Source organism: Adiantum capillus-veneris, chromosome 17 (assembly GCF_014529385.1).
Source record: "Adiantum capillus-veneris isolate H3 chromosome 17, ASM1452938v2, whole genome shotgun sequence".
Lineage (NCBI taxonomy): Eukaryota > Viridiplantae > Streptophyta > Polypodiopsida > Polypodiales > Pteridaceae > Adiantum > Adiantum capillus-veneris.
In genome coordinates, this window is record NC_140947.1 from 146,125,600 (window position 1) to 146,138,134 (window position 12,535).

Below are 12,535 nucleotides of genomic sequence, written 5' to 3' on the forward strand. Positions count from 1 at the left end.
ATGATAAAACTTATTATCTCCTAATATTGGGGGGCATATGGCCATTACACTTAATGCCCTCCCCCAAATCGAGCCTGCCTGCGATCTCTGTTCTGTCTCCCCACTCTACACGGCGCACTCATTCCCTCACTCCTGCACTCTGTCGCGCGGATTCCTATATGCTCTGCTCTGCTCAATCAGAACGCCACCGAAGGCATTAACCTCGGGGATCGTCCGTATGGATCTCTCCCACTCCTCCAGGTGCTGCGCGAGTTGTATATAAAGGTGAGCTCTCTTGGAGCTCACTTAGTGTTGTGCACTTGTTCATTTCATTGTGTGTTTGCAAATACCACTTAGTAGTCGCACTATCTCTTGTTGGGGAAAAGCTTTGAGTGATGGTTAAAGGGAAAGATAAATTGGCAGTTGTGGAGCTGGCTGCTCCAACTCAAACACAGGTATTAATTACTGTTGGACATGGGCTTTCAAATACTTGTTCTCTTGTTTAATTTTTGTGGTAAAAAGCTGGCTTGCGGTTTGGAAGGAGTCTAAATAGTTTTTTTATCTCCTTTACTTAACTCAATGTAGTTGGTTGTTTCCGTTATAATCCGACTATAAGTTGCCTACGACGTTTTCATATCGTTGTTTTGGTTATCTACCCATGACTAAATGAGTAGGAAAATCTCATTGGATTGGTTGTTTTCTGCTGGCCGGAGATTTTGGGGATGGTGCTGTAATGAGAAAACTCTGATCTGGAAAATTCGGAGGTTAAAATATCACCCAGGTTCTGTCTCTATTTTGTACTAGTAAAGGATATCCAAATTTTGTCGATTATTCTATGAACTTCTGTCTAGGCTTGCTTGCTTTGGAGACCGGACTGTTTTTTAAGGGCTCTTGTGCTTAGCCAAGCAACTTATGTTCTATGGTTATAACTAAGTAGTGGGATTTTGGTCTTTTGGCGTGAATACCATGCCTGACTTAAGGATACTCGCAGAACTCGGTTGATTGAATGCTTATGCCTGTATTTATATTTAGCTTTATTTAGGTTCAGCTTCATGTGGTTTTGTAGCTGCTCTTCTCCATTCTGATAGGCCATGTGTGGCATTACATCAATATAACATACATATTATGACTGGTGATTTTGGTGAAACTTGGCCTAGTGGAGCTTCTCTAGGTCTGCCTATGGTAAATGAATGGTTCTCTGTTTGGGAGATGTGTTACTGTTCTGTTTGGGGTTGAGCTACATCTATATGGCTCCATGAAAGTCTGGCCATTTCACCGCTTTGCTTAAGGGGGCAACTGATTGTGACTGAATTCACTTTTGCACTATTGGCATGAACTTTATTTGTTTGGAAAGCCGTATCGATTATATTCTGCAATCAATTTACCTATACAACTATGAGGTGGATACCTTGCTTTTTAAGCTTCATGTGTTGTTGCTGCTCTTCTTTATTTTAATAGGACTTATATGGCTTATGGACTGGTTCTTATGGTCTTTTTTCCTACATCTCATGACAGCATTATGGCTTGTTTGATATAGCCGATGGTTTTGATAGAACTTGGCATGCTGGAACTCCACTAAGGTTGACTATGGGTTTGGGAATATTTGAGTTTTGGAGCTCTGGTTGGGAGCTAGGCCGCCTCTCTGTTTGGGGCTGAGGTGCATTAGTATAACTCTAGGAAAATCTGGTCAATGTGTTGGATAATGGAGTGGCTAATCATGGCTGCAGTCTCTTTTGTTTTGTTACTAACCTGAACTTTTTGCTTATGCAACTATATAGTTGGCTTGTGACTTAATGCAACTATGCTATTTTGTGGTATTGGCTGTCTCTTTGTTGATTGAATGCTTATACCTGCATTTGAATTGATCATCATTCTTGTACAGCTTTTTGTGTTTTTTTTTGGCTTCTATGGGGTCCAAGAACACAACTTTGGCAACATTCGGATACCGGATTCTTGGTTTTTTGTCAAGATAGCTTGCGGATCTGGAAGCGGTCTAAATGGTTTTGTGTCGCTCTTTTACTTCACACAATATAGTTGGTTTGTGTCCTTTAGGCCTGGATGTTTCAACAGCATGTGGCCTACGATGGTTTCGTATCTTGGCTATAGTTTTCTATCCATGGTTAAATAGGTAGAAGCATCTCATTGGGTTGGTTTGTTTTTTGCTGGCCAGAGATTTTGGGAATGTTGCTATAGTGGAAAACTTTGATCATACTGATCTGGAAAAATTCTGAGAATAATTTTCTTAAAAAGTTATCCAGGTTTTTGGTATTAAAGGGTATCTCATGGCCCTTTTTCACTGGGTGCTGATTGATTTTCTGTACTAGATTTTGGGCTGGGTCTTGCTTATTTTGGATGTTTATCCATAACCAAATATGGCGCTCATAAGCTGGCTACTGGCTAACAGTTATCAGTTAAAACTGACTTTTCTTCCGTACATCAGGTTATGTAAATACTTATGGCTTAGTAGATGATGATAACATCCATATACTGCCGTAATAACTAGTTTCTACTCAGTACTGAGCTGCCCTTGTAAATAATGAGTGCTGACACTTGTTACACTAGGTTGTGTTTATGTTATGGTTTCCTTGAACCTCCAAGATGGGGAAGAGGATACCTTTGTTTCTTTTTTGAGCTGGGATCTACTGGATCAATGCTTAAAAAACACGATCCTGGTTTTGAAAAAAATCTAGCAGTTGTCATCACTTTGGTGGTTGCTGTTTAAAAGCCTAAATAAAGCTTGGGAGTGGTTTTCCTTTGGTTGATTACTTTTAATGTCTTTTTTTCTAACAATAGCTCTGCTCTGTAACACATTTTTTATATATTTGATTGATTTGCAGTTTCTTGACAGACTGGTCCCTCTTTTTATTTGCTATTTATTGACCTTTTTTTGGGGATCTTTGGAACTTGGTAGGATCTCCTCGGGAGTATGCTACCATGACTGAGCTGAGTCTTCTTGGTATTTTAAGTCTTATAAATCTCAGACATATGTCTTTTAGGCCAACTCCACTTGGCTGTAACTGGTTTTTGCACTTTGCTTGTTTTTCTAAAAGCTTATTACATGTACCAGCTGACTGTGTCATCTCTTTTTACATGCTAAAAGAGGGCTTATACTTCTTATGGCTCTTTTTTGAAACTTTGTGATATGTTTCTTGTAATTGATAATTTTGGCAGGGCCGTCACCTAGTAAGAGTATTGATATTTACCTTTGTGTCATCTCTTTTGCTCTCTGAAGACCGGAATGAACCTAGCTATTGGGCTGTTGAGAGTTTCTTTTTGCTAAAACCTTAATAGCAGCAACTTTTTTTGGGATATGACTAAGATGACCCGTAGATGGGATGATGTAAACACTTGTTACTAATACCTTTGCCTCTCATCCCAATGATAAATGTTTTTTTGATCACAAGGAATAAAAAAGACACCTAAAAGGTAGTAACTAATTCAAGTTATTATTATTTACCTTGGGAGCTAATACTTGTATATTTACAGGAAACACCAAAATATACATTAACGACACACATGAGCACAATTTCAGAACCTAAAAAATTGCGGCAATAAATGCCATACTCCGCCAAGTGGAGAGACGGGCATACGTAGTCCACTTCGGGGCAAAGATAGCCTCCAAAGCTCGCCTCCGACCTTTCCTTTTTTAGAGCTTGTAAAATTAAAAAGAGCTCCACTTAGAATTCCTAAATCTAAGTTTGTTTTGGTTAGACAAATCTGTTTTGATATCAGGAATTCTGCTAATTAAAAAAGAAAACTACATTTTGTCCCCATACAGCTTGGTTTTCAATGATTGTTAAACTGATAGAGTTGTATGGTCTTTGATATCGTGAAACACATAAGTCTAAAACATTTTTTCCCATCGCACTGGTTAAAAGTTTTCATCTCTTTACTTTAATTGATAGCAATTTTAAAGTTGGGTGACATCGATAACAAGTGGGATACCTATGCATCACCTGCAGTCAGTGCCAATACTAACTAAATGTTATATTGTCTCTATGGATGCAGGTGAGGGTTACCTTCTCAACTCTAAGCTATCAAATTTTTGCTGGTCTGGAGATTTGCAGGACTTGTATCTCTTCATCCTTACTAGGGAAGCTTTTTAAATTTCCCCACTTGTGTATAAGACCATTTTTTGACATGATAATGGAATTATACAGCTCTCTTTCCTGACATAGTTTCTAGTGTCTTTTGAATTTGGTCAAATTCTTTGGTGTCTATGTATTAATATTATTGAAACACACACACACACACACACACACACACACACACACACACACACACACAATAATCATTAGATTGTTGGCGTCATGCACGGTCCAGTACCAAATTAAAGCATTATATGTGTAAAATAGCTAATGATAACTAGTGAACGTTAAATATATTGTATGTTTTCAATTACTTTTGGTCACATTTCCACCGTAGTTCACATACCACATTTGGTAGGCATGCACACTCTAGAGAGAGAGAGAGAGAGAGAGAGAGAGAGAGAGAGAGAGAGAGAGAGAGAGAGAGAGAGAGAGAGAGAGAGAGAGAGAGAGAGAGAGAGAGAGAGAGAGAGTGTATAGTTCTCTATCACAGTATCAAGAGAGATAGTTTAGTGCTTCCTCACAGGAGCAAAAAACAATGTGTTTCATCCCTAAGAGTGGAAAACCTAGAGAGTTATTTTCATTACAACACCAAACCATCTAAGTGAGGACATCTATATACTTGAACCTGTAGAAGACAAAGCATTTGACTTTGTTTTCAAGCAAGGCTAGGCAGCAGACACTAGTACCTTTTGAGATTCAATGTTTAGTCTAACTCAAATGGAGTAGTTCTTCACTCCGAACACACAATTAGTATTATATTCTAAATATTACATTATATTGAAGGTACACATCATTTCTTCTCCAAATGGTGCATTCATTTTAAAAACTTCCTCGTGTGTCATAATGCCAATATATGAGGTAGGTAGGTAGATAGATAAAAAGATAGAGAGAGAGAGAGAGAGAGAGAGAGAGAGAGAGAGAGAGAGAGAGAGAGAGAGAGAGAGAGAGAGAGAGAGAGAGAGAGAGAGAGAGAGAGAGAGAGAGTGAAAGTGTGTGTGTGTGTGTGTGAGAGAGAGAGAGAGAGAGAATGGTATTGCAGCACGCAAGTGACATTCCACTCAATCTAAAAGCTCTCTTGTTTGTCGTAATACCATGAGAGAGAGAGAGAGAGAGAGAGAGAGAGAGAGAGAGAGAGAGAGAGAGAGAGAGAGAGAGAGAGAGAGAGAGAGATAATGGTTAGTATGGGTTGATGTTTGAAGATAATGGTAAGAACCAAGGCGACTATAAGGAAGGCAGGCAAAGGGCTAGGTTTAGTTGCCAAAGAAGGGGGCAGGTGAGCCAGCAAGAAGAAGATGCTTGGAAAGCCAATGAAGATTTTGAACCAAGAATGAGGAAGATACAAAAAATCTTGAATCTACTCAAGGAGATTAAATTTTTTTAGAAATGCATTAAGCTATGTGTACCCAAGCTGCCTTTTTAGAGGCTAGTGAGGTCAATTTGTGAAGAGGCATGCACATGCACAATGAGGTGGAAGGTTGTTACACTCCTAGCCCTTTAAGAGATAGCAGAGGACTTTTTGTTGGAGTATTTCAAGGACATTACTATTGTGGGTGCACATGCACACGGCTTGACCATTATGGACAAGGACAATGGAGGGTCAACAAAACCCTCAAGAGAATAAGGTGGAGATATGATACTCCTTGTACCCAATGAGTTCATTGACAAAAAAATGAGGGGGATTTTGCTCATATCTCCGACATGGAAACAATCAAAGATAAAAATTCTAGAGATCACCCATGAAGTTAACACCAGGGCCAAAGTTGAGCAACAAACCCGCTCTGCTAAGGAAGCCAAGAAACTAACAGAGAAAGAAAAGGTCACATTTGATGTAGAAGTTGAGACAAAAAGCTACGACATAGTTACCTGTGACATAGATGAGAGACATAATGAAATCTTATCCTCAATGAAAGAAGGACTACTAGCATACATATCAATAGGAGACGGGCCAAGGAGGTTAGCTATTGATTCTATCGATATTAATATATTGCAAGATCTAGAGTCATAGATAACCGATTCTATTGTGCATATATGCTAAAGTAAGTCCCATTCCCTTGCTTTAACATACTTAGATTCCAGCTTTGGAGTGAACAATAACTTGCATTAACTATTTGTATTTTGATAAAAAGACAACTTCCTCAACAAAGCCAGGTCAAATGATATATTTGGGATCCACAAGTGTTTGTGCTTCTCAGAATGAAAAATACCCCTCAAGGTACATTAGAGGGTATATAGTTTAAGCAGTGTGATGGTGGTATTGCCTTGTGTCAAAAAAGTTACATAGAGACATTGCTTTGTAAATTTGGACTTGAGGATTGCAAACCTATTGCCACTCCCATGGAAACACGTTTTAAATTGAGTCTTCATGATGCTGGTAATCCTGTAGATGTCACTCTTTACCAAACTGTTGTTGGATGCCTCATTTATGTATGCAACACGAGGCCGTTTACAGTCTCACAGGTCAGCAAATTTATGCATAGCCCAGGGTCTAAGCATTAGCAGGCTATCAAGAGGATTTTTTGCTACCTTACTGGCACTTTACATCTTGGCTTGTTTTATCCCAAGGGGGATCATTGCCGCCAAACTTACATGCTTTTTTGGACTCAGATTGGGCTCGTTGTTTTGACACGCGAGTGTCCACAAGTGGTTTTTGTTTCATGCTTAGCAGTTCATGTATATCATGGTTGAGCAAGAAGCAACCTACTATGGCCACTTCGAGTTGTGAGGTTGAGTACAGTGTAGTCTTCATAGCTATGGTTGAGTGTGTATGGCTCAAACGCCTTATGGCTAATTTGGGTGTTGGACAGGACACTGCCAACACAATCTGACAGTCCGAGAACATTGGCAGTTGCAAGGAACCGAGTTTTTCATTCTCGCACAAAGCATATTGAGGTGCATTACCACTATGTCAGGGAGAGGTTCTCAGCAAGAGATATCACCTTGGCTTATGTGCCAACACAAGACAACCTTGCAGATCTTTTCACAAAGGCATTGTCTCGTGAGAAGTGAGAAGCTTTCCGCAAAGCTTTGGGCTTACTCTCCTTTGTGGACTGGTCATGTCCTCAGGGCATGGTGCTTCCCTCTACTCATGTGCCAGCTCTTGTTCACCGCATCATGCCAGGGGGGATTTGTTACCATATACATGTGGTAGTGATGTGTGTGAACACACCAGGACGACCAGGGCATTTTTTCCCTCTTTAGGAGTTTTTTCCCCCGTGCATTGTATATAAGCCCATCACTCTAGGGCTATCTATCTTCCCATTGCACACTAATTAACACACTCTCTATTGTGTGCCTTGAGCTTCCTTCATCTTCTCCAAGCTGTGTGTGTTTCCTTGCAGCCCTAATTCCACCACTTTGAGTTGTGAGGCTAAGTACAGGGCAGTCTTCACAACTACGGTTGAGTGTGTATGGCTCAAATGCCTTATGGCTGATTTGGGTGTTGGACAGGACACTGCCAACACAATCTACACTGACAATAAGAGCGCATTGGCAATTGCGAGGAACCTAGTTTTTTATGCTTGCACAAAGCACATTGAGGTGCATTACCACTATGTCAGGGAGAGGCTCTCAGTAGGAGAGATCACCTTGGCTTATGTGCCAACACAGGACAACCTTGCAGATCTTTTCACAAAGGCATTGTCTCGTGAGAAGCTCAAAGCTTTCTGCAAAGCTTTGGGCTTACTCCCCTTTGTGGACTGATCATGTCCTCAGGGCATGGTGCTTCCCTCTACTCATGTGCCAACTCTTGTTCACTGCATCACTCCAGGGGGGATTTGTTACCATATACATGTGGTAGTGATGTGTGTGAACACACCACGACTGCCGGGGCATTTTTTCCCTCTTTAGGAGGTCTTCCCCCCGCGCATTGTATATATGCCCATCACTCTAGGGCTATCTATCTTCCCATTGCACACTAAGTAACACACTCTCTATTGTGTGCCTTGAGCTTCCTTCGTCTTCTCCAAGCTGTGTGTCTTTCCTTGCAGCCCTAATTCCACCAGTTTGAGTTGTGAGGCTGAGTACAGGGCAGTCTTCACAACTACAATTGAGTGTGTATGGCTTAGATGCTTTATGGATGATTTGGGTATTGGGCAGGACACTGCCAACACAATCTACACTGCCAGTCACAACGCATTGGCAGTTGCAAGGAACCTAGTTTTTCATGCTTGCACAAAGCACATTGAGGTGCATTACCACTATGTCAGGGAGAGGCTCTCAGCAGGAGAGATCACCTTGGCTTATGTGCCAACACAAGACAACCTTGCTGATCTTTTCACAAAGGCATTGTCTCGTGAGAAGCTTGAAGCTTTCCGCAAAGATTTGGGCTTACTCCCCTTTGTGGACTGATCACGTCCTCAGGGCATGGCACTTCTCTCTACTCATGTGCCAGCTCTTGTTCACTGCATAACTCCAGGGGGGATTTGTTACCATATACATGTGGTTGTGATGTGTGTGAGCACACCACGACCGTCGGGGCATTTTTCCCCTCTTTAGGAGGTTTTTCCCCCGTGCATTGTATATATGCCCATCACTCTAGGGCTATCTATCTTTCCATTGCACACTAAGTAACACACTCTCTATTGTGTGCCTTGAGCTTCCTTGGTGTTCTCCAAGCTGTGTATGTTTCTTTGCAACCCTAATTCCACCACTTCGAGTTGTGAGGCTGAGTACAGGGAAGTCTTCATAGCTACGGTTGAGTGTGTATGCCTCAGACACCTTATGGCTAATTTGGGTGTTGGAGAGGACACTGCCAACAAAATCTACAGTGACAGTCCGAGCACATTGGCAATTGCAAGGAACCTAGTTTTTCATGCTCGCACAAAGCACATTGAGGTGCATTACCACTATGTCAAGGAGAGGCTCTCAGCAGGAGAGCCTCTCCTTGACATGACAACACAGGACAACCTTGCAGATCTTTTCACAAAGGCAAGGTTGTCCTGTGTTGGCTTATGTGCCAACACAGGACAACCTTGCAGATCTTTTCACAAAGGCATTGTCTCGTGAGAAGTGAGAAGCTTTCCGCAAAGCTTTGCGCTTACTCTCCTTTGTGGAGTGGTCATGTCCTCAGGGCATGGTGCTAGCTCTTGTTCACCGCATAACTCCAGGGGGGGTTTGTTACCATATACTGTGGTAGTGATGTGTGTGAACACACCAGGACGGTCAGGGCATTTTTTCCCTCTTTAGGAGTTTTCTCCCCCGTGCATTGTATATACGTATACGCCCATCACTCTAGGGCTATCTATCTTCCCATTGCACACTAAGTAACACACTCTCTATTGTGTGCCTTGATCTTCCTTCGTTTTCTCCAAGCTGTGTGTCTTTCCTTGCAACCCTAATTCCACCACTTTGAGTTGTGAGGCTGAGTACAGGGCAGTCTTCACAACTACAGTTGAGTGTGTATGGCTTAGATGATTTATGGCTGATTTGGGTATTGGACAGGACACTGCCAACACAATCTACACTAACAATCAGAGCGCATTGGTAGTTGTGAGGAACCCAATTTTTTTATGCTTGCACAAAGCACATTGAGGTGAATTACCACTATGTCAGGGAGAGGCTCTCAGCAGGAGAGATCACCTTGGCTTATGTGCCAACACAGGAAAACCTTGCAGATATTTTCACAAAGGAATTGTCTCGTGAGAAGCTCGAAGCTTTCCACAAAGCTTTGGGCTTACTCCCCTTTGTGGACTGATCATGTCCTCAGGGCATGGTGCTTCCCTCTACTCATGTTGCAAGCTCTTGTTCACCGCATCACTCCAAGGGGGATTTGTTACCATATACATGTGGTAGTGATGTGTGTGAACACACTAGGACCGCCGGGGCATTTTTTTCCTCTTTAGGAGGTTTTTTCCCCCGTGCATTGTATATACGCCCATCACTCTAGGGCTATCTATCTTTCCATTTCACACTAAGTAACACACTTTCTATTGTGTTCCTTGAGCTTCCTTCATCTTCTCCAAGTTGTTGCATTTCCTTGCAACCCTAATTCCAACACTTCTATATTTCTTAATGGAACTTCAGAGGTTTTAGAGTTAGGGCACTGGCCACTCTGGACTTCCCTTTGGAGGACATGGGAGATATTGCAGCATACCAAAATCAAGCATAGATCAAGGAACATTGCAAAAGCAATTGTAAAAGAGTACCCCCTTTTTGTCAGCGCGCTTCTAGTGCTACTGATGTAGAGAAGCTCACTTACTAATGCATGGATGCATTGAAGATGTCCATTATACATTCCACCATATGTCATTCTTCTCTATCCGAGGGATAGATAATTGCAACATTCAAGGCATGAAAGTTAATTATCTGTCCGAGGGCTAGATAATTGCAACATTCAAGGCATGAAAGTTAATTACACAATACATGAGTGAATAAAAGAATCTCTTGTGGAGTTTTAACAACAATCGATTTGGTTGTTAGTTGGAAAGCTTGTTGGTGTTTCTCACAGATGTAGCTCAGCATGCATATATGAGTGTTCAATGAGAACCTCCTTGATTGTCTTGCCCATTTGTGATAACACAAAGTGCTTAACCCTTTCCCATGTGTTTTCTCATCCTTGTCTATAGGAGAACCTAGATTTCAATGGTGATGGTGGTGGATAGCCATCGACCATTGTCCAAATCAAAGATATTGAATCCACTGACTCAATACTTGCATACAGATGTCAAGGTCTTCTACTCCCCATTAGTGTTTATTATATGTCCTTAAGACACACAGCGCGCGCGCACGAGAGAGAGAGAGAGAGAGAGAGAGAGAGAGAGAGAGAGAGAGAGAGAGAGAGAGAGAGAGAGAGAGAGAGAGAGAGAGAGAGAGAGAGAGAGAGAGAGTTGTGTTTAGTAGTGTAGTTGAGCACAAAGAGGATGCAGTCAAATGTAAATAGAATAGTTAGTTGAGCACAAGTTAATGGGAATGAGTGAGAGAACCATGAGATTTTATATATCAAAAAAGTATACTACTCTTGTATTGAGTGTGATATATGGCACATTTGCCCTATATTTGATCCTAGCAAAGGAAAGATACAAGCAAATCGTGGTGTATATTATTATTAGGATTTTTAAAGCAGTTAAATATTTTTTTCCAAATTAAAAAAATTGAGATATAAATAAGTAAAACTGGAGCTACTGTTGCGATAGACCACCATCCATTGGTTGGATGTCGTTCTCTTTCAAGTGCTAAAAGGACCAAATTTGACTCCAAACTTTCCCTGATGTAACTACCTTTGAAAGTGGTAAATGCTATTTTTAGATCATTGGACCTCTCCCCTTGTCTAAAGTTCACATGATGGTCTGACTTCCTTTCTTGGTATCTTTGTTTATCATTGTGATCCAGTTTTCTCTCTGAATGTATGTATGGGGGTTACCCTATCATCACCTATCACATCTCACAATGACACGGACCCAATACTATAATGTCATTTCGAGGAAGCAAGTGACTCAACTAGGGCATGGAGGCACTCCAAGAGGTTTTCAATCTCTTGCCTAAACATATTACGCTTTGATAAAACAATCCATGTGTGCTCTAACCATGAAAAACCTAGTTTTCATCCCTTTGATCCATTCACGCATCATCAAGCAAAACCAATAGCAAATCAACTCAAAACAACATCAAACTTAAGAGGCATTATCCATGCATAGTTAGAAACACTTTTGGGTTAGCAAACCTAAAATCTATACAATAGAAAAAAACACATTTTTTTAAATAGCGGCAAGATTGTAGGTCATCAAATCTGACGTCGGACACACCTATTAGGTGCTCCAAAGTGCGGCCAATCTCATGCAATTCATAGAATCTCAAAACAACACTCATATAGTGAGATATGTCATCTAGAAGGTTGTGGGAGTTGATGCCGGAATCTCACAAAAATGCTTGCAATGTACATATCTATGCGTAGAGCTCTGTGAGACTAACACAATGGTGCTCTTGGAATTTGGATACGATAATCGTGGGGTGTGGTGCAAGGAGATAAAGACACACTAGTAAGAGATGACACAAAATGTACAGAAAAAACCTTATGTGCTCACTTTCTTTAATAATGATCATAATCAAAAATTTACCCCGGTTCAGGGTCTCATGTACAACGGCTATACTTGTTTCAAAAATAGCATAAAATACAACTTGAGAGCTCATAGTCCCAAATTCTTTATAATTACAGAGTGAACAAAGATCTAATGGTATTCATACAAGATTATTACAATTATTGTTTGTACCAAGGCTAAAGCATCTTCTCGAGCATCTCCTTTTTTGGAGTCAGCATCTATTGTTGTTGGAATCTTCTAACACTCCCCCCCTCATATTTCATGTCATCCTCGATATGAGTCAATGTCAAGGTTGTTGTTGAATTGCACCGACATTGCATATGAAAATGTGTTGTCCACTTGAGCCCTTCTCTATATTCTCCTACTAGTTGGATATCTTCTTGTGCATAAGGCTTGATTGTAGATTGATGGTGGAGCTCCATCGCATGGTAG